The sequence below is a fragment of the Lissotriton helveticus genome, chromosome 8 (genome assembly GCF_964261635.1).
Source record: "Lissotriton helveticus chromosome 8, aLisHel1.1, whole genome shotgun sequence".
Lineage (NCBI taxonomy): Eukaryota > Metazoa > Chordata > Amphibia > Caudata > Salamandridae > Lissotriton > Lissotriton helveticus.
Genome location: NC_136069.1, coordinates 722887608 through 722911250, shown reverse-complemented (window position 1 = coordinate 722911250; position 23643 = coordinate 722887608).

Below are 23643 nucleotides of genomic sequence, written 5' to 3'. Positions count from 1 at the left end.
TGGTCGTAGGGGCCAAGACGGACAGTTTATGGCGCTTTTTCGAAGCCGTCTGGCGGAGCTGTGTTGTCACCCAGCCATTCCGCCATGCGCCCCCTAGCGCCTCTCAAAATTTGGCTTTAAGAAACGCATCTAAATCAGACTGGGATTTAGTAGAGTGAAAGGAATGTTCTAACTGTTTAATCTGTGAAATTAGTATTTGTAATTTTTTGGAAGAAGATTTACGTTTCTGAGCTACAAAAGAAATAATGAAGTCTCTAGAAGCAGCTTTGAAGGTGTCCCAAAGTAGTGATGGGGAGGTATGTGGAGACTCATTTTCGAGAAAAAATGTATTAAAAAAAGGTCGGGGTAAAAGTGGGGTCTAAGAGAAGGGAGTTGTTGAATCTCCATCATTTAGATCCCACTGTAGGAGGAAGTCAATCTAAATTGAGAGATATGGGAGCGTGCTCTGAAAGTAAAATGGATCCTATATCGGAATGGAAGATATGTTGTGTAAGGGCCTTAGAAATAAAGAGATAATCAATGCGGGAATGAGAGGAATGGACAGGGGAGAAAAAGGTATATTCCTGAAGGGTAGGGTGGCATAGTCTTCAGGCATCAACAAGGGAGTGTTGGGCAATAGTAGATGTGAATTGATAATGAATATTAGAAGGGATAAATCTATTTGTCAGGATTAGTGGGTGCATATAGATTAAAAATAGTCAAAGGAATTTTGTTAAGTAACAAAGAAACCGAAACCCATCTACCTTCAGTATCTGCTTCTTGTGCTACAACTTGAATATCCAAACGTTTATGACAAAGAATAGCTACCCCATTACGTTTCCCCGAACCAGGAGAAGCAAAAACATGGCCCACCCATTGTCACTGAAGTTTGGATATCTCTTTTTGGATTATATGAACCTCCTGTAATAAAACAATGTTACCTTTCAAGTCAGCAATTTGTGATAAAACCCTTTGACGTTTTATAGGTGAACCCAAACCTTTAACATTCCAAGATAAAAATGTGAATGACATCTTAATTTAACTAACAATACTTCAAAAAGTACAGTACTATGAAATAGAAATAGTAACAAGGAAAGAGCTAATAAGAAAAGAATACTGTAGATGAACATAAAAAAAGAGGAGCATAATTCCAAAAGATCATGCAATAACTAATGAGAGAAGGAGGATAGGAAGACTGGAGAGAGGAAAAGGAAAATGGAAAGGAAGAACAATTTAGAATATATAGAAATAGATAGGAAAAAGAATCAGGGAATAAATATATAGTCAAATAGAGAGACCAAAAGAGGATAGCAAAGAGAAAAATAAAGAAAAAACAAAAAGACATACCATGAACATACAATGAAAACGGGGGTGGTGGAGCCAAATAAGAAAGGTGGCTCAGCCTATCGGAAAACTCCAGGACGAGGACGGGAAACGGAGGAGGACATCCAGACTGGGTAACAGTCACAAATCAGGGGGCCATGAAAATCTTACCTAGAGGTAAAAAGAGAGAGACTATATTATATAAAAGACATACCCATATAAACTGAAAAATATGAAGGACAAGGAGAGAACAAATAACAACAAAGTTAAAACAGAATGATGAAATCCAAGAAAAAAACAACTAGTAAGAGCCATGTCATTCCCTCTACAGACAGTGTAACTGGAAAAGATATGAAAAAAGAGAGGTGAAAAAAATGGATAACAACAATGTTAACACAACAGTCAAATCTGCGAAGAACATGCAGGTTCCATATCTTCTTCCCCACGGGCATCCAAAAAACATTGTAATAGAACAGGAGCTTCATAATTAGTGGTTTTATTTTTGTAAGTCACTATAAAGAGGCATGGGTGAAACAAACCATATCTGGCATTCAAACTTCAAAGTGCAGGTCTCATATCTAGAAATTACTTCTGACGGTCTGCTGTCGCTTTTGCAGGATGTATGACGGTACCACGCGTACTTTTACAACGCGTAACGTTACAACGCTACTTTTACCACGCAAGTCGTTACAACGACTTGCGTGGAGGGGCGCTGGATAGTAAATTTTTAAATTTACTATTCCAACTCCAGTCCCCGTGGACTCTAGGGAAGGAGTTGGATAGTAAATTAAACTATTTACTATCCTGGAGCGCCCCCCAGCGCAAGTCGTTGTAACGACTTGCGTGGTAAAAGTAGCGTGGTAACAGCACCGCGTTGTAAAAAATGCGTGCTAACCATTGTATACCGCTTTTGCATAACCTTGAGCAAAAAACAGGATAGATCCTTGCCAAAAAATGTTTTCCTTAAGTTTGGCTACCTGTAAAACCTTAAGTAAGTCAGTATATGCCAGAAAATATAGAATAACGCCTCTTGGCTTAGTTAATGAAGAAGCGGCTTGAGGGACACGACCCAGACGGTGTACTCTTTGTATATTCAGTGGGGGAGATTCTGGAATATTAAGAAACTTTGGAGGAAAAGACTGGAAGAAGACAAGAGGGTCAGAGCCCTCAAGTCCCTCCACAAGGCCATAGATGCGTAGGTTGTTACGCCTATTTTACAGATTTTCCACCTGTTGTTTTAGGCGGGAAATTTCCTGATGCATGGAAGGTACATGGTTGACAACAACTTGAACAGAGTCAACTCGATTCTTCAAATCAGTAACTTTTTGATTGGTATGAGACCAATTGTCTTCAAGACTTTGGAGGCGAGCATTTGTTTCCGTCATGTAAGGTTTGAGAGCAAGAATTTCATCAAGAAGTAGTTCCATAGATATAGGTTTTGGAGAGCTGGTAAGAGAAGGCGGATCTTTTTTGACACGTTTACCTGTTGCTGAAGATGATGCAGAGGGTAAATTATACACTGGTTTAGGCGCAATTCGTGCAGTAGCAGATGCTGACCCACTTAGGGCAGAAGGAGTGGAGTTGAAATCCATCTCATCCATGTTGTCTTGTAAAATACTGAAAGGATTATAATTTGCCAGAGTAGCAGGATCGGGAGGAGAAGCTGCACCAAGGGTAACTCTTGCTTTTGCCATAAACCGTACACCAATAGCACTAACACACTCGTGTATATAGTAAGAGAAAGTGCCAAAAATTTGGAGAAGAAAAACTGTGAATAAGAAGAAATTCTCCTCAAGTAAGTTAGTAAAGTTTATGACATTGTTACATTGTGAAAAAGGGCAAAACTAGACCAAGCCATGTAGATGTTGATTTATAACTTCGAGACTTCTGGGACTCAAACGGAGTTGTTTGGTGAGTAAAATTAGCCAAAGGGGGAATGAATCCTTGGTGAAAAGCTAAACAGACCAACAAAAGCCCCAAGACATCAACCAGGCGGCCTGGCCCCATATGCTACACAAGAGCTGAGTAGAAGCAGCATACAAACAAAAAGATCCTCAGCCCAGCAAGAGGAAGCAACTTCGTGCAACAATCATCAATTTTACACCCCAAGGCTACCATTTATGGAAGTACAACTGGAAGTTAAAGCTGCTCTTCATCAAAAGAAGAGAATAGGAATTCCAGCATTACCAGTGGAGTTCACCATTACACAATAAAAGCTCAAGAGTTAAGCCATATTTGTTCCAGGACTCCAGGTCGCACCAATGCTTCCAGAAAATGTCAAAAGCAGTATAAACAGGGAAAGGGGGTGATAGCCAGTCAAAAATTAAGCGGAGCGCTTATTTGTCAGAGCTCGTACGACCGCTAGTTGCAGAGATGAAATTCGAGTGATAGAAATGCTCAAAATGGAGGCCACGAGCTGACTGAAATGAATGTCAGCAAGAAAAAAGGCAAAGCGCTCACCCCAGGCACGTGGGAACAACACAATAGGTGGAGAACAGCTTCATCTCCACTGGCTGTTAGTTGTGGCTGCAAAGAAATGAGTGGTGTCATCCAAAAACGTCCTCCTTCACAGCACCGCCTTGGAGCTTCACAGAGATGCGGCCATCTTCTTTGGCGCCAAAGCCACGCCTGTGGTAATACCATCTTGATTTTAATGTAATCGCAAGGCCAACGTTCAATTGTAAAGCAAGAAATACAAGCAGTAAACAAGCAATTTACAACTCTGTGTGCTGTACACACACAATTTATTGTATAACATTATAGCACATATTTAAAACATGAACTTACATGCTGCAGTTGCTCTATTTAAGAAATGATTCAAAAGGTTGAAACTCAAACAGGAAAAAAGCAGACAAATAGGTATGGAAAGCAGTTTTCCCAATTTCTGCCTGCAGTTGGAAGACTTTGCGAATATGGTACGGATCCTGAATATTGACCTCAAAATATTGCGGAAGCATAATATTGTACTTGTTTTTTCAACTATAATATCTATATTTGAAGTGTGTTATCTTGTTATTTTAGTGAAAATATTTTATTTAGAAATAGAAATTGAATTACTGTTTTTACAATGTTGTAAATTTGTATACGTTTTTTTCTAGTTGAATGTTTTTGGGAGATTTTGGGTGGGTAATGTCTTATTTCAAATGTATTTTATATAATATAATTTTTCAATGTAAATTTATTTTTTAACAATTATTTACATATTTTATTATGTTTTAGTTATTGTTAAATTTCTTCACATTGTGGGTGGTATTTGAAAAGCTTTATGTATATGTTATGTGATATTAATTGTTTGTTTAAACTTAAATGTTATGTAATAATTTACATATTTTAATTATTTTTATTTGTCTTATTCATTTGTTTTGGATATTATTTTCCTTTACTTTGAGGTATATTAGTGGAATTGAGGGATCAGTGTTTATTTAAACGATATATCAATTAATAATTTTTGACATTTGAAAAAAAGAATTAGATCATTTTAAACTCCTAATGTTTTAACTTTCTTGGTGGGAAGGAGGAGGTCATTCCTAATGTCTGCAGCCAGAGACAGTTGTTGTAACTGTCTATATTATTCTTGCATAACAAGATTTCTGACTAGTGTGTTAAGTTGACAAAATTATGTGACATCCAGTTTTGAATGTCCTATATGCAAGAAGCAAGTTTTGTTGCTGAATGGGGAGTGTAGCAGTATAAGGGGTAATCAGCTGGGTATCACCAACCCAAGAAAGAGTCACACAGCAATATGATCCAATCTCTTAACCAGTAGGCCACAGTGAATTAAAACTTATGTATGACTGTTGAATAGAAAACCCATGACTATATAGTGCAGTAGGTCAGTGTACACCTACAGTAACATCTTTTATAGTGTGAAATAGAAAGACAGAGCAAGATGGAGCGAGAGAGCAGATTTTTTTTCACTGAGATAAGACAGACTTAAAAAGAGAAATATTCAAACAAGATGAAAAGAAAAATATTTTCCAACATATACTATGGAAATCACCATTGCCAATGCTTTTAGCTGAGCAAACCGAACAGTTGGAACACCAGGAATTTAACACTTCACCTTCAGAGTAAGAGTGTTAGAACTTAACCAATTGTCCACAATGATCCTTTACTGGTCTGAATCAAAACACATATATGACATTCGAATTCAACACTGAAGGCTAAGTAGTGCAGAAGGTTATTGTACACCTACAGTAACATCATTTACGGTGTGGAATGGAAGGAGAGAGAGAGAGAGAGGGAGAGAGAGGGAGGGAGAGAGAGGGAGAGAGAGAGAGAGAGAGAGAGACAGATATACAGATATATATATATATATATATATTTTCTCCCTGGTCTTAATTTTGGCGCTCCCCATAGTTACGCTGCCCTTGTAAATATGGGGCAGCATCAAAATCAATGGGTGTTTTGCTGTGGAACGCCCACTGCAATACCCATTGCCCACCCATCTCACTCTAAGTATAACGTGAAAGGGGCCTTTTTCACAAGGTGCCATTGAGCCATGTAAAGTGGCTTGATAATGACTTGTGAACAAGGCGAAGCCCCTATTGCCACCACATCGTCAGAAAAAGTGACCTTGGGGTTTGTAAATATGCCCCTGAGTTTCCTGATAAATACGGGAGTCACCCGCCTGAATCGGATCAATTGCCATTACTGCAAGTTCCACCTAATATCCCCAGTCTGGACTTCACATGTGTCTGTAACAGCACTGTGCACATCATACAAACTTAAATTGTATGATGGATACCGTCATGTTGTGCAGTCTGCATTGCACACATTACTACTGTCACCGCCGGTGTACAGTGCACTGCCGTAATCATGTGTTAATACACAGTAATGCACTACACTGACATTTGAGTATTGGTATAGGCACAGCAATAGTGTCATACCTAGAGTGACATGTTCCAACATATTTGTAGTGGTAGAGACGCACTTAGAAGATCATTTGTCAATGTGGTTTTAAACACTAACACGGCGGATGACTCACGTCACTAATGGGACATGCAAAATCACCCACCGCCGGCTGAAGTTAACCACGTAGTATGGGTTTTCATCCATTGTGGTCACAGCCATAGACTAATGTTGGATATTGTGATGGTCCCAGTCCAATGGCTGTGTCCGTCTACACAGAAGACTGCCTATGTGGCACATGTGTGCGCTGCAGTTTGTAAATCAACTCACTTGCATCCAGACACTACTGCTAACACTACCTCCTCAACATTAGCTACGGTTTGCCACCTCTGGTATTAATCATGGCATGCTGTACAGGGAGCAAGGCCCCTGCCTCTACTCCAGAGAAGCTGGAGACCCTGGTGATTAAGGTCCTTTCCCTGTATCACCAGCTCTGTGGCTCACCAGAAGAGAAGGTGAGGACTGCTAATGTAGTATGTACCCTGCAACAGTTATCCTATCCCATGCCATAGGCCACATTGTACCTCTGAGTCCCAGATTGACATCAGAGTTATGTATGTTAGATAGTGTGGCTTCTACATAGGACAATCATTTCATGGTTCATGGGGCACTGTACTTTGTAGACTTCCAATCATCATAGTGATGTGTAATCAATCCTATATCCTACATTGGTTGCATGCACATATCTATGCATGTATACATTTCATGTTGTCTATGATTATATTTTTTTTTTTTATTTGGCTAATTTATAAAGCGCATGAATCGCCCCACATGGGGTATCTCCGCGCTAAAGACTATATAGGTAAAGTCGACTCGCTCAGAACAGGAATGTCTTCAACTTCTTCCTGAAACTGAGGTAATTATGGGTTAATCGCAGCGTCTCCAGGAGTTGGTTCCACAATTTAGACGCAAGGTGGGCCAAGGCTTTATCTCCCCATTTGGTTTTCTTGAAGCGGGGGATAACTAATAGGCCTTTGCCTTCCGAACGAAGCTTGCGCGAGGGCGTGTATACTGTCAATTTATTTGATAAGTATGATGGACCAAGCTGGTGGAGACCTTTGAAGACTAAGCAGCATATTTTAAAGTGAATTCTTTTGCGAACCGGGAGCCAGTGCAGTTTGTGAAGAAGGGGAAGGGAGGGAGTGCCACAGGGGGCATCGGGCTGCTGTGTTCAGGATCACCTGCAAGGCCTGTAAGGCGGAGTCTTTCGCTGAGATAAGAAGCATGTTACTAAAGTCCAGCCGACTTAGTACCAGTGCGTGTACCAGGGTCTTACAGGTATTGAGGGGGAGGAAGTAAAAGACTATCCGTAAGAGGCTGAGGGCATGGAAGCAGGACCGTTTAGTGGATGCTATGTGTTCCTCCATGTTTAACTTATTGTCAACAAGAACCCCTAGGTTTTTTACAACTGGTTTAGGGGTTGGAGCCGCACCTACTTCTTCCGGCCACCAGCTCGGGGACCAGCTGGTGACTGCCTCCGTAAACAGCATGATTTCAGTTTTGCTTGTATTAAGCTGGAGAAAATTTAGGTTCATTCATGCCTTAATTTTGAGCATTCCTGCAGAGAATATTTCATGAATGTTGGGGGCATTGCTATCATAGGCAAGAAGCAGCTGTGTGTCATCTGCGTAGGAGACCGGGCTAAACCCGATCTTTTTAAGCAGGACAGCCAGAGGGTCAATATAAATATAAAAAAGGGTGGGGCTAAGACAAGATCCCTGAGGGACTCCCTTCGTGACCAGGGTGGTTTTTGCTTTGAAGGGGCCCAAGTTGACTGTTTGGGTCCAATCCATAAGAACGTCAGTCAGCCATTCCAAGGCTGTGTCCTGAATGCCTATATTGCACAGTCTGTCCAAAAGAATCTGATGCGAGATGGTATCAAAGGCGGCGGATAGGTCGAGCAGTACCAAAATAACTGCTCGACCCCCGTCCGCTTGCAATCTAATGTCATCTAAAACCTTGACCAGGGCAGTTTCCGTACTATACCTAGGTCGAAATCCTGACTGGGAATAGTCCAGGCAATTGGAGATCTCCACGAAGGAGGAGAGATGCTTGTTAATATGTTTCTCCAACAGTTTATTATAGAGCGGGAGCAGGGAGATAGGACGGTAGTTTGTGATCATGTCTGGTGGTAATGTAGGGTTCTTCCTAATAGGCATAACTTGTGCATCTTCCCATTGCTTTGGAAGTTTGCCCTCACTAATTGAGCTATTAAAAACTACCCCCAGGGGTCCGGCCAATTCAGACGCAAGAGTTTTAGCAATTTGTGCCGGAATAAGGTCTTTAGGGGACCCTGACTAGGCAGATTTAAGCAGGGGTTCGGTTTCTCCTGAAGTAAGGAGGGGGAACGATTTTAAGGAGAACTGGGCATGCGCCAGGGAACTTGGTAGAGGGGTAACTATATCTGGCTCTCGGGGACCACAAAGGGAAAATTTGGCATAAATATCTTCTTTTGCGTTAGGAAGCTGGCGATGTTCTCACAAAGTAGTTGCGACGGCTTGTCTTCAGGATTGCAGGCTTTAGGATTAACTAAGGAATTGAGGATCTGGAAAAGTGTTTTAGAAGTGTTGTCAGCTTGCTCCAATTGAGAAGCGATATATTTCTTCCGAGTGTTTCTAACATTCTTGTGATATATCCTCTGTCTTTCTTTGAAGCTGTCCCTGTCTGAAATTGCTTTAGATCGGCGCAAGGTCCGTTCCAATGCTTTACAAGTGCTTTTTTCTGCCTTCAATTCTTGGGTAAACCAGGCGGCTTGGGGCCGGCGTGCCAAAGTGGCAGCCTTTTTTGTAGGTATGGTGGCATCTAGGGTAACAATGGTGGCCTCATGAAGGAGTTTAAGGTGCTCCTCAACTGTTCTATGATGAATTTGCTTTTCAGTTCATGGCAGATGTGCTAAGAAATGTATAGGTCTTACACCATAAGTTGTGTATGTATCCTGTAAGTAGCAGGTTAGGACGGTGTGAGATATGAGTACAGTTCCACATGTCACTCAGCACACAACAGGTCTCACCAAACTGTTGTCTGTGAGATACCAACACCTCACAGACCCCTTCAGAGTGACACACAATGGTCATGTCATGTATAGGATGGCCAAAAGATGTCTTGTTAGGTATGGAAAATGTGCACATGTGATGGTCATGTGGAAACAGTTTGCTCAGCCTGCAGAGAGCAAACCCTGACATTGAGTTGTGCCGAGTATAGTCCATGGCCTAGGCTGTAGCAGTTATCATGGCTATGCAACTGATGCACTGAGTAAGTAAGTATTATTTTTTACTATTTGGGTAATAAAAATACCTTTACAATTTTGCACATAAAGAAGTATGAAGCAGCAAAATACAGAACTAAAAAGTCAAAGAGCATATCATAAAACATTCAGCTCTTATGGTAAAATGGTTCGAGCAGTAATCAGTAATTATTATCGGATCCAATGTGTGGGCAAAATCTTTGGACCATTCTTGTCCAAACGACTTTCTAAGTGTTTTACTGATACTGTTGCTTAAGATGCCTGAAGAAGAGTTAAGAAGGGGATTGGGGTCAGGCAAGCATATTCCAATAGTTAAAAAGTCAATGTTAGGGTCTCTGTAAGAATGGTTTTTTGTCTATTAATAGCGGCGATGGTGTGTTACTATTGAGTGTTATGCTCCAGCATGTGCCTTCCGGATAGAGGTTGACCTGAATATTTGTTGTTCACAGAAAAGTGGCACTGTGAGAGTCTTTTGGTTACAGTGATAAAGATTTCTAGTCTCTTGATGCCGGAGGTTTTTCCCATGCCACTTCCATAAACTGTACAAAGCAACACAATAACTGTACATCGCCACCTCTGAGGCATGCCTTCACTGCTTGTCTACAGGATCTTACCCCCTTGCTTAAAAAGATGGGCTTAAGTAACAGTTTCCGTTCAACTTGTAGTTCTCTGCAGATACACAGTAAGTGTAATACACTCTCTTCATCTTCCCCACGTAAGTGACATGTAGTCTGAGCCAGAGATCGTTTCCAGGGAGGAAGATACAGCAGAGATGCTAAAATGCCCATTCAAAAATGAAGGTATTTTTCTTTTGTTCTCCTGTTAAATCCTGTGCACAAATAAGGTTGCGGGGAGGATTTAGCGTAGCTATGCACAATAAACCATCCATGTGCCCTTTCTGTGAGTGCCGCCTTATTTTCCACTATAGATTGCCTTTTCATTGTCTTGTTTACAAGTTGTTTAAAACAATTATGAGTCCCTGAGGCCACCCAGAGATCCTCAAGGCCCAGACGGTCTATTAATGCTGATTGAGCAAGGACTCGTAGAAAAGAGACTTGCTTGAAAGCAATCCCCTAATATAACTCATAACGTTATACTAATTGTGTAGTTAATATGCACTACATTCCACTTATTAGATAAGAGAGGAAGCTTGCGTATGTGTCTTATTAACAAGTAACTCGAGTGAAACCTAAAATAGCTGCTAACGCGCCAAACTTTACTGGGCATGCGTCAACTGTATCTACGCAGAATGACGAGCTGTCGCGTGGAGGGGATTTTCTGCACCTGCGCAGACGCATCTAAAATGGCCACTTAAAAGCTCACAAGCTAAGCATCTGCTTTCCTGAAACGAAACCAAGCTATTTTACCAATTGCTAATGCGGGGTGAGCATTTATAAGTAAATGGGATTAGAGTGGAGATAAGTGGTATACAGTGAAATCATTTTATTTTGAAATGAATATACTTCTTTTTGACTTTTCTAATTAGTTCGTATTATGGGCCTTTGTAAGAAGCTGAAGTCTATATCTCATGTGACCTCTACACATGCGCAGTCTAAGTGAGCCAGAGGCTGCGATGTAATCCTTGAATGCCATCCAAGAATGAAACTGTGACATACCCTGGGAACCAGCATGATGTTCTGTGAAAGGAAGAAAAATATATGAAGGGTACACTTTGTGTTTGATAAGATTGTGAATACGGGTGGGAATAAAGATGTCTGAATAAAAATTAAGGGACGGGACCATTAAACAACAAACTGAAGGAAAATATTGAAAATTTAGCATTGTGTGATGAACATCCCCTTTGCCTGTCCAATCAGAGTTAGGAATTTTATGAAATTGGAACATTAATGACATGACATTAGAAAGGTACAATTGAGGTAGTTTAGTTAGTTAGTTAGCATAGAGACCGTGATGCTGTCTGAGAGAGAGGCATGTTGAGACAGTGATGCTACAGAGCTAGGATGCTGTCGGAGTGATAAGCGAATGCTGAAGAAGAACCAAATTACCAAATTATTAACTAAGCCAAATAATTAGAAGAAGATTGCGGAAGAATCTCGAGGAGGAAGATAGTGTCAGAGAGGGGTGCGACGCAGGTGCGGATCTAGAAGAGGTCACCTTATCCTGGCCTGAATCCTGTCCTGAATCCTGAAGCCTTTGTCTCCTGACCTTTCCCGGGGGACGCTTCCCAACTCCTTGGCCAAGGGAAAATTCAGCCGAAAGAAACAGATTGGGTAAAAATAAATAGAACAACCCATGAACCAAATGAATCTGTATATGCCTATTATGAACGCCTATTACAGGTGTTTAAGCAGTATAGTGGATTTGAAAACATTGGAGATAAAGACATGGGCCATTTTGTGTATCGGTTTGTGTATGGCCTAAGACCAGACATTAGTCAGATGATTCAAGAGCACATGTTGTGCTGGCAGGGAAAACCCATAGATGACATACTAAAAAATGCCAAGTATTGCAGGGATGATATTGAGGCCAGTCATAAAAAGTTAAAAGAAGAAATGATGTGGGCACAAGTGGAATTGTAAGAACAACAGGAACTTAAATTAAATTGTTAGACTGATGGTCAATCAAAAGAACAGGGTCAGAATGATAGCAGTAAATGGGGGCAAACCAAAAGGACGATTGAGTAGAGAGGATGCAAAGAAGAAATGTCCTTGTCATGGGTGCGAAAAACTGGGACATTGGAAAAACAAGTGTAAAAATATTCAGAATGATAATGGCCCAAATCATAATTTAAATCCACAGACGCAGGATGAGGTGCTAAGGAATCAACCGCAGCAGGTTGATAATCAGTAGTGTCAGGTGCCACCTGCCCCTATGCAAAATTTTGTGAACAAGCCAAAGTTCAGTGAGGACTCCGGATTTCCAGGAGGAAGTGGTAAGAAAAATTCTGTAACATCACAATTTCTTTGGCAAAATTGCAGTGATAGCGACAATGAACAATGACAGTGCCTGAGTTGGGTGGAAGAGGAGTACGTACTTGGAGCATCCTTGCCGGTAGATCAGTCAGGTCCTTTTATTGATGGGAAAGTAGAAGGAAAAGATATTACTTTTCTGTTGGACACTGGTGCTACCCGTTCTACTGTGATAACAGGAGACATCCCAAACCTACCCCTTTCGGGAGAAGCCATCCAAGTAGTAGGCGTGTCTAATAAGCAGATTAGAATCCCAATTACCGAACCAATGGAGGTGCGAATTGGTAATTTTAGAGAAATGCTAAAATTGGTGCACAGACATAATATCGACTCGAAAATATCGTTTGGACAGAATATCGAGTCAAAAATATCGTTTGGACAAAATATCGACAGGACAGAATATAGACAGCCAAAATATCGTTTTTAAGGTAAGTGAAGTAATATCGACTGTAAATAATATAGAAAGTGAAAATATGTAAGTATATAATATAGATAGTAAAAAAATCGTTTTTATTTTTAGGGTTCAGGGTCAGTTTTGGGTTTTTGGGTAAAGGGGTATTTTTAGGGTTCAGGGTCAGTTTGGGGTTTTTGGGTAAAGGGGTATTTTTAGGGTTCAGGGTCAGTTTTCAGTTTTTGGGTAAAGGGGTATTTTTAGGGTTCAGGGTCAGTTTTCAGTTTTTGGTTAAAGGGGTATTTTTAGGGTTCAGGGTCAGTTTTCAGTTTTTGGGTAAAGGGGTATTTTTAGGGTTCAGGGTCAGTTTTCAGTTTTTGGGTAAAGGGGTATTTTTAGGGTTCAGGGTCAGTTTTCAGTTTTTGGGTAAAGGGGTATTTTTAGGGTTCAGGGTCAGTTTTCAGTTTTTGGGTAAAGGGGTATTTTTAGGGTTTAGGGTCAGTTTTCAGTTTTTGGGTAAAGGGGTATTTTTAGGGTTCAGGGTCAGTTTTGGGTTTTTGGGTAAAGGGGTATTTTTAGGGTTCAGGGTCAGTTTTCAGTTTTTGGGTATTATTTTATTATATTTTGTTACTATATATATATGTTTTAATAAATATGAAATAAAAAAATATTTATTTAACTTTCATTAATTATTTAATTATTATAAGTTAATTTAGGTAATTTTAAGTATATTTTAGTAATTAATTATTAATATTAATTAAATTTAACACTGTTTTTAGTAAATACGATATTTTTTACAACTATATTTTTGTAAACGATATTTTTAACTCGATATTTTTGTACTTACCTGTTTGAAGATAGCCAGTCGATATTTTGTCCGTCGATATTTTATCATCGATATTTTTGTATCTCGATATTTATGTGGTCGATATATTTTCAGTGATCCGCTAAAATTGTGGTATGTGACTTTATTCCAGTAAACTTGCAAGAAAGAGACTTATGTAAAAGGAATTGCACAATTTATTGCACACCGGATGGTGTTGCAATTCAGACCCCTGATGAAGATAGTGTTTCTAAAATAATGTTAGCAAAACAAGGCACATAGTTCGATGAGATGAGATGTATTCATTAACGACAAAAGGCGACTTAACAGAAGAATTAAAAACAACTGTAAACCCAGAAGTGTGGGATTTCACTGGAAAAGAAGTGGGATTAACGGTAAATGTTAACCCAGTGAAGGTGACTGTGAAGGAAGGTGCAGTCTACCCAAATACCAAACGAGTCCTGAAGTCAGAGCAGGAGTTGCTTCTGGAATGTATTGAATGATTAAACAAGGCGTTTTGAAAGAAATAATGAGCACTCCTTGTAACTCACCTATAATTGGTCTTAAAAAACCTAGCGGAAAATATCGGATAGTGCAAGATTTAAGGAAGATTAATAAGATTGTGGTACCTTGCTGTCCTGTAGTGCCAAATCCAGCCTTGATTCTATATCATATACCCTGGAATGCAGGATGGTTTACAGTAATTGATTTATTTAAAAAAAAATTCTCCATTCCTTTACATCCAGACAGTCAACATCTCTTTTCCTTTAAATTTGAGGATCGTATTTTAGTCTGGAATCGAGTTCCTCAAGGGTATACAGAAATCACATTTTGAAAAAGTGTGTAGAAAAACTAGTTATGCCTAGAAATTCAGATTTGGTCCAGTATATTGATGATCTACTCATAGCATCAAAGTCACGAGATGACCGTGTTACTGATTCAACCACATTATTAAATCACTTGGCTGATGGTGGACACAAAATAACCCCAGGGAAGTTACAATTTTGTCAAACTAGCGTCAAATATTTGGGACACCAAATAGAAAGGGGAGTGAGGAAAGTGACCCCTGAGAGAATACAAATAATAAAGCAGATGCAGTTGCCTCAAACCCAGAGAGAGATCAGAATGTTTCTTGGTGTAGTGGGGTACTGTCGGCAGTGGATTGCTCTTTATTAGCGAAAACATTAATTCCAATGACACGGAAAAGAGCAAAGGATCCAGTAGTTTGGGATGATGAAAGTGTGGAAGCCTTTGAAAAATTACGAAATAGTTTATGTGAGGCCCCTGCCCTAGGTGTGCCTGACTATACGAAATAATTTGCCCTATCCTGTTGTGAGAGAGAAAGTTGTGTACTTTCAATTTTAACCCAAAGAAATGGTTTGAACTGATGTCCAGTAGCATATTTCTCTGCTACTTTGGATCCTGTGGCTTCAGCATTACCTGGTTGCCTAAAAGCAGCAGCTGCTACTTGTATAAGTCTAGAACAAAGCAAGTTAATTGTGATGGGACATCCCGTTAAGGTATATGTTCCACATTCGGTTGAGATTCTTTTAACTAGAACTCGAAACACAGTTTCTTGCACCTGGTCGGATGACTAAGTATGAAAGAATCATTTTGGGAGCTGAAAATGTGACAGTTAGGTGTACCATGTTAAACCCTGCCACTCTATTGCCAGATGTTCATTGAGAAGAAGTGAGAGATGAAGTTGAGCATGATTGCTTAGATGTGACAGAACTATGTACCAAGTCTGGATAAGTAGCCGAATTGATAGCTTTGATGAAAGCCTGCAAAATTGGGAAAAATTGGAAAGTAACAATATTTACTGATAGCCAGTTTGGTTACGGGGTTGTGTATGAATTTGGCCAACTCGGATGCAAAGGGATTGCATGACTTCTTCAGGATCCCCTATAAAAATGGGAAATTTGTAAAAGAATTGTTGGAAGCAATTCAATTGCCAAAAGAATTAGCAGTGGTCAAGTGTGCTGCTCTCCAGTCAGGAAATGACAACGTGGTAGCTGGCAATGGATATGCTGTACAGGTTGCTCAATATTGCGCTAGAAATAAAATGGGTTGGATTAAAACAGGGTGTAAAAGAAGGGCAGAAGATGATGTGTGGATTTATCCAGATGGCAGACCAGTTATGCCATACTGTTTGCTTTCCCAAATGGCTAGAATGTATCATAGAGACACACATGTAGGCAGGGACGCCATGATCAGACTCTTCAGACAAGATTGGTACAATCCAAGATTTAGGGCAGTCGTGGAGAGTCTTTGCCAGCGATGTTTAACTTGCCAACAAATAAACCCAATTGCAAAAACAACAGTTGATGGACAGAATGCAGAACAATGTCATACATTCACCCCCCGTACAGAGATCTGGGCCTAAATCCATCGTTTTTTGCTCACCATGCCATTCCAGTTTGAACCCAGCCATATGCAAATCAGTCTTGACCCTGTGCCTAACGGGAACAGTAGCCTAAACTGCAAATCCAGGTCCTCCCTGGACTGGAAACAAGCATCCTAGGACCGGTTTCGGGGTTTCAACCTTCTTCAGCCAGGATCACTTGATTCCAGTGGCATGGAGTGCACAGGAACCACATCTGGTCATACCCGTCCCACTCGGGGTGACAAATGCAAAAACAACAGTTGATATACAGAATGCAGAACAATGTCATGCATTCACCCCAGTACAGAGATCTGGGCCTCAATCCATCTTTTTTTGCTCACCATGCCATTCCAGTTTGAACCCAGCCATATGCAAATCAGTCTTGACAATGTGCCTCTTGGGAACAGTCCAGCCCGAACTGCCAAGCTAGGTTCTCCCTAAACTGCAAACAAGCATCCTAGAATCGGTTTTGGTGTTTCACCCCTCTTCAGCCATAATAGCTTGATTCCAGTGGCATGGAGAGCATGGGAACCACATCTGGTCATACCCGTCCCACTCGGGGTGACAAATGCAAAAACAACAGTTGATGGAGAGAATGCAGAATAATGTCATACATTCACCCCAGTACAGAGATCTGGGCCTAAATCCACAGTTTTTTTGCTCACCATGCCATTTCCGTTTGACCCCAACCATATGCAAATCTGTCTTGACCCTGTGCCTCATGGGAACAGTCCAGCCCAAACTACTAAGCCAGGTCCTCCCTGGACTGGAAACAAGCATCCTAGGACCGGTTTCGGGGTTTCACCCCTCTTCAGCCAGGATAGCTTGATTCCAGTGGCATGCAGAGCACGGGAACCACGTCTGGTCATACCCGTCCCACTCGGGGTGACAAACGCAAAAACGAAAGTTGATGGACAGAATGCAGAACAATATCATACATTCACCCCAGTACAGAGATCTGGGCCTAAGTCCATAGTTTTTTTTTACTTACCACGCCATTCCAGTTTGAACCCAGCCATATGCAAATCAGTCTTGACCCTGTGCCTCATGGGAACAGTTCAGCCCGAACTGCCAAGCCAGGTCCTCCCTGGACTAGAAACAATCATCCTATGACCGGTTTCGGGATTTCACCCCTCTTCCGCCAGGATAGCTTGATTGCAGTGGCATGGAGAGCAAGGGAACCAAGTCTGGTCATACCCGTCCCACTCGGCGTGTGCAAAAGAATGATGGATTTAACCCAGATCTTTTGGCTGTGGGTGAATGTTTTGATTTGTTCTGCATTCCATCCATCAATTGTGTTGCATTAACAAATAAACCCAGGCAGGAAGACAGTGGTCAGTTGGGGAAAAATTGGAAAGGCAGAAGGACCTTTTTTAAGGTTACAGTTAGATTTCATACAATTGCCACCATGTAGGGGTTTGAAGTACGTCCTTGTCATAGTATGCTTGTTTTCACGGTGGGTGGAGGCATATTCCACTAGGAGAAATGACAGCATAACAGTAGCCAGATTATTGTTGAGAGAGTTGATTCCACAGTTTGGTTTTACAGTAACTTTGGAATCAGATAGAGGACCTCACTTTAATAATTAAATAATTTGATTAATCTGTGAAGCATTTAAAATTGAACTAAAACTGCACTGTGCATACCGCCCAGAGGCTTCTGGAGTGGTGGAACAAATGAATGGCACAATCAAGTCAAGACTGGCAAAGGTGTGTGCATCCACATCACTGTGTTGGCCAGACTCATTACCTCTTGTTCTGATGGGACTCAGAAGCATTCCTGACAGAAACACAGGACTGAGCCCCCATGAGATTCTCATGGGAAGAGCAATGAGACAAGCATTTATACCAGGAGATAAACTATTGAATATAACTGATGATCTGGTATTGGATTATTGTAAAGGATTGGCATACCTGGTGCGTTCTGTCTCTCACCAGGTTGGAGAAGACGCAGTTGCCAGGCAGCCGGATCAAGCACATGATCTGAATCCTGGAGACTGGGTGGTAGTGAAGAATCACACCCAAGAGTCGTGTCAAGCACCCAGGTGGGATGATCTGCAACAGGTCATACTGGTTACAACAACAGCAGTGAAATGTGCAGGGTTGCCCAACTGGATACATCCCTGTCACACCAAAAGAGTTCCAGCTCCTGAGGAAGAGGGACCTCAACTGAAACAAGCAGTTGAGGCTGCTGAAGGTTGTGCAGCTGAAGAATCTAGAGTAATAGATTCTAAAGAAGCTGACAAAGAACAACCCAGCACAAGTCAGGAGGACTGGACACCAGTAGTAGACATACCGGAGGTGATTGTTAAAACAAGAAGCAAAAGCAGATTAGAAAGACAGGAAACTAGAAAGGACCAGACAGGTGTGGAAGAACGTGCTCAGGAAAAGGTGAATAAAGTTGTTGAAGACCCTTAGCAGGAACAGATAGGGAAAGAAAATAATAATCAAGCAATCAATAAAATAAATGACCTTGAGCAAGGACAAACAGGCATAGAAGAACATGTTCAGGCTGCCGAAGAACATGTTCAGGCTGCCGAAGAACAAACTGCAGTAAGAACTGAGCAGGACCAGTTAGGAGAAGAAGAACAAGTTCAGAAGGAAGGTGAAGAACAAATCAAAATAAGACCTAAACAGGATCAGATAGAGGAAGAAATTGTTCAGGCAGATAAAACAACATGAACAAGACCTGAACAAGGATAGACATAAAGGGACTCTGAAGATGAGGGAAATCAAATTGTGCCACAACTTAACGAAAATATGAGAGCTCTCGAAAGAGGACGAAGAAGGTGAAAGTAGAGTGAGAACCAAGAAGCTCAGAAAAGGTGATAACTGGCCAGGTGGTGTCAAAAGATTAAAATATCACTTAACGACAATAAGTGAGGAACCTAAACAAGTGAATGAAGTCACTAGTCAGTCTGGGCAGTTGACCGAGAAAACTAAACGAAGAAGCCAAAGATTGAGAATCTTGAACAAAATGTTCAAAGGTCCTGAATGGACCTATGTGATTCTTGAAGAATTCCAGAATCTAGATTTAAATGAAGAAAGTGATGAGGAAATAATTGCAGAACAGATTGACAAAGGAGAAGGGAGACCTCCTTGAAGGATCAATAGAAATAAAATTGATAAAGCGAAGTGAAGAAAAGAAGAGAAATCTTCTTAGGATAAAATGGCTGAAGATAGGGTTGCTGGAAAACCAAAGCGAAATTGTATAAAGAAGTGCTGTAGAATCTGTATATGTAGTATCCTATTAGTGGTCATAGTTTGGCTATTTTTACCAATAGCAGTTCCTTACTGAATGATAACAGATAAGAAAAATAACAAGGACACAAATGAATAGTTATCAAATTTAAAGGGAGATAGAGTAGAATTAGAAGCACCAGATGAGTTAGACGTACATCACACTGTAACAGATAACAACACTACTTTAAATGTATTCACAAAGGTATTATTTCAGTATGTAGACACTATGGAGATTATTGATTGTTATGTTTGCATGAAATTACCAGCATCAGTAGCGGAGGGCATTACCTACCATCATTTACCGTTAATATATGGCATATCATGTAGTATTCTAATGAGTTTATTTTATAGAACAGGAAAATTAGAGTATTATTACTAAAACTTAAATGTAATATTTTCAGAGATTCCTATTCGAAAGGGTGTGAATCCAGTGCTTAGTAATCAAGCTGCACAATTTATGGGTGAATTTTTCTTAATCATGAAGTCAATAGATATAGCCTAAGCACACAAGAATAATTTAACATGCTCTTTATATGAAGAAGAAAAGGTATTTTTAAAATTAGTTGAAGAAAGGAGACAGGACTTCCAAAGAAAGGCTTCTGAAAATAAACCCCATTTTCCATCATGGGCTAAGAAAGAGGGAATTTATACAGCTTGCAAGACTCATGCTGCGATGTCCCTAGATTTTGTAAAGAAAGGGAAGATCTGCCTCCATAGATACATTGTAATTATTGGTTCCATTGATTGCGAACATAACTTCTTGATTCTTGGAGGTTGGAGACTAAAAGGGGAAACAGATCCAGTTTTTCCTGGTGTTTATTACGTGTGTGGGAATAAAGCTTGTTTTAAGCTGTCTGCATGGTGGTACGGAAGTTGCTATTTTGGAATAGTATTCCCTAAAGTTTATCACGTAAAAAGAATCACTGGAAGCAATGAAAACACTAAAGAACTAACACTTAGGAAAAGAGCTAGTTTTACAGAAATAGTAGGTGATATATTTAGTTCATTGATAACTTCAGTGGGAGTCATTCTGAATTCACGTAAAATCTGTCAATTGTCCACAGTAATTGATCGCTTATCAACAGCTACTACTGGGGGTTTCTTAATGATCAATACAGAAATGGTTGTAATTAGATCTATGGTTTTACAAAATCAACTTGCGCTTGATATAATATTAGCAAAAGAGGGTGGAGTCTGTAAAATATTGAAAGCGCAAAATGGTTGCACTTATATACCGGACAACAGTGTAGAAATTAGAGGGTACATTAAAAATATTTCGAAACTTGAGGAATAATTGAAGCCATTAGAGGTTGATAGTGTATGGAAGATATTAACAAATAGTATTTCCTCAATAGGGACTTGGTTCGCTAATATAGGAGAGAGTTTTATAAGTCAAATAATACTACCAATAGTCTGTATAACAATAATAATAATAGCAATAATGATATGGTGCAAATGCTGTAAAAATAGAAAAAGATATAAAATAAATGAAAAGGGAACGAAAAGTTTGTATGAAAAGGTACAGTTAGAAGAAATAAAGGAGAATTATACAAGAAGATGAAAAGCTTAAAAGATAAAAATAGGAGAGAATTTTATAAGTCAAATAATACTACCAGTAGTCTGCATAGCAATAATAATCATAGCAATAATGATATGGTGCAAATGCTGTAAAAATAGAAAACGATATAAAATAAATGAAAAGGGAAAGAAAAGTTTGTATGAAGAGGTATAGTTAGAAGAAATAAAAGGAGAATTATACAAGAAGATGAAAAGCTTAAAAGATTAAAATGAAGAGGGGAACGAAAAGATTGAAAAAGGAATTGAGATGTGTTAAAGTTGGCATTTGGTTTGTGATGGGTAATTTTGTGATGGCACAAAAATGCCATCAGAGAAGGGATTGATGGAGCAAGGACTCGTAAAAAAGAGACTTGCTTGAAAGCAATCCTCTCATATAACTCATAATTGTGTATTGTGTAGTTAATATGCACTACATTCCACTTATTAGATAAGAGAGGAAGCTTATGTAAGTGTCCTATTAACAAGTAACTTGAGTGAAACCTAAAATGGCTGCTAACGCTGGAAACTTCACTGCGCATGTGTCAACTGCATCTACGCAGTATAACGAGCTTTCACGTGGAGGGAATTTTCTGCACCTGCACAGGCGCATCTAAAATGGCTGCTTAAAAGCTCACAAGCTAAGCATCTGCTTTGCTGAAATGAAACCAAGCTATTTTACCAATTGCTAATGCGGGGTGAGCATTTCTAAGTAAATGGGATTAGAGTAGAGATAAGTGGTATACAGTGAAATCATTTTATTTTGAAATGAATATACTTTTTTTTTCACTTTTCTAATTAGTTTGTATTTTGGGCCTTTGTAAGAAGCTGAAGTCTATATCTCATGTGACCACTATACATGCGCAGTCTAAGTGAGCCAGAGGCCGTGATGTAATCCTTGAATGCCATCCAAGAACGAAACGGCAATATACCCTGGGAACCAGCACGATGTCCTGTGAAAAGAAGAAAAATATATGAAGCGTATAGTGTGTGTTTGTTAAAATTGTGAATACGGGTGGGAATAAGGATGTCTGAATAAAATGTAAGGGGTGGGACTATTAGACAATGAACTGAAGGAACATTTTGAAAATGTAGCATGGTGTGATGATTATCTCCTTTGCCTGTGCAATCAGAGTTAAGAATTTTATGAAATAGAAACATTAATGGTGGTACATGACATTAGAAAGGTATAATTGAGGTAGTTTAGTTTGTTTGCAGAGAGACTGTGAGGCTGTCCGTGAGATAGGGTGCTGTTGGAGTGATAGGCAAATGCTGAAGAAGAACCGAATTACCGAATTATTAACTAAGCCAAATAATTAGAAGAAGATCGCAGAAGAATCTCGAGGAGGAAGATATTGTCAGAGAGGGGTCCTACACAGGGGTCGGATCTAGAAGAGGTCAGCTTATCCTGTCCTGAATCCTGTCCTGAATCCTGAAGCCTTTGTCTCCTGACCTTTCCCGGGGAACCCTTCCCAACTCCTTGGCCAAGGGGTCGGTTTTCATACCATTCTAGATAAATATAATTACTGTAGATCTGTAATTGCCCTGCTCGCTCTATCTTCTCCTTTCTGAATATCGTCATTTTAAAGAGTCTTACTAATTTTTCCTTCTATGGGAGATGGAGACTGTATTGTACTTTTAGTTTGGCTCGCATGAATTTAATTTAGATAAAGCATTTAAAATATTCCTGAGTCTGTGGTTATTTCATTACATAGAAAAAGTAGAGCTTATTCATGTCATTTCACGATCAACAAGTTCAACTAATGGTCCATTGACCAGAGGAAAGAACTTTTTGATAAGTGAAAGAATACTAATATTAGAAAGAATAATACAAATATTTACCCCAGCTGGTTTTAACTGGCCTATGTGTGTGAGTGTGTGTTTATGGGCCCAGGTGAGTATATGATATTAGAGTATCTTAGGCTGCTTTACCGCTGGATCAATGCTGTTGAGTAAAGCACAGAGTACTCTCCCTGTAGATCTGCTGATCCTCAGATGTGCCCTAAATTGGTGTAACTGGACCAAGAGTTGGCCTACATGCTCCTAGTATTACTACATTTGATATGTTGCATGATGAGACCCCCGGACCTGAGACTACTGTCCATGGGCCCATTTGTGTCACTGTGTGCCATTGCCTTAGAATAGGGCCCTAACTCCCACATGTCTGGTGTTTTCTGTTCTATGAGTGATGCTAGCATTGTACAAGAACATTGCTCACAAGATACATGAACACTGCAGATATTTGTTTACATCTGCAGTGCAGTTCCGAGGTGCATCACCAGCTGTGTAAGAATGACCAATCAGACAGTATGTACAATGAAATGTTGATGTCATCCCAAATATACAGCAACATAAGGCATACAATGTGTCCTGTGATGCCAGGACTTCCCACACAACCACATTTAGACATAGTATGATGTCCCATTGAATAAATCACATGTCCACTGATCCTCAGAGTGGGAGCTCTCAATGACACACATGACAGTCTTTCATCGTGACCCAAGTCTTGGGATGTAGTCAATGCAATGGTAGCAGTTATGTCTTGGACAGTATGAATCGAATTGTTTGCCCAGACTGTTCAGGTGTCTGTCCAGAGATGGACAAGTACTGTGTCCTTCAGGAGGTCACAACGTTGTGCTGTGTTACACTGTAACTCATTTCAGAGCACATGTGGTGTGGCCCAGGGCTAAGTGATGTCTGTGTGCTGGCATAGTCACTAGGTATGATCAGGATTGAGGGTAGTCCTCAGTTCAACAGTTCGTATTTATGTCTTTGTAGTGCTGAGCATGTGCGCATTACACATGTTGTGTGTACACTTTTGATCAATGGTTTTGCTAGCTGTCTACAACCGCTCTGACAG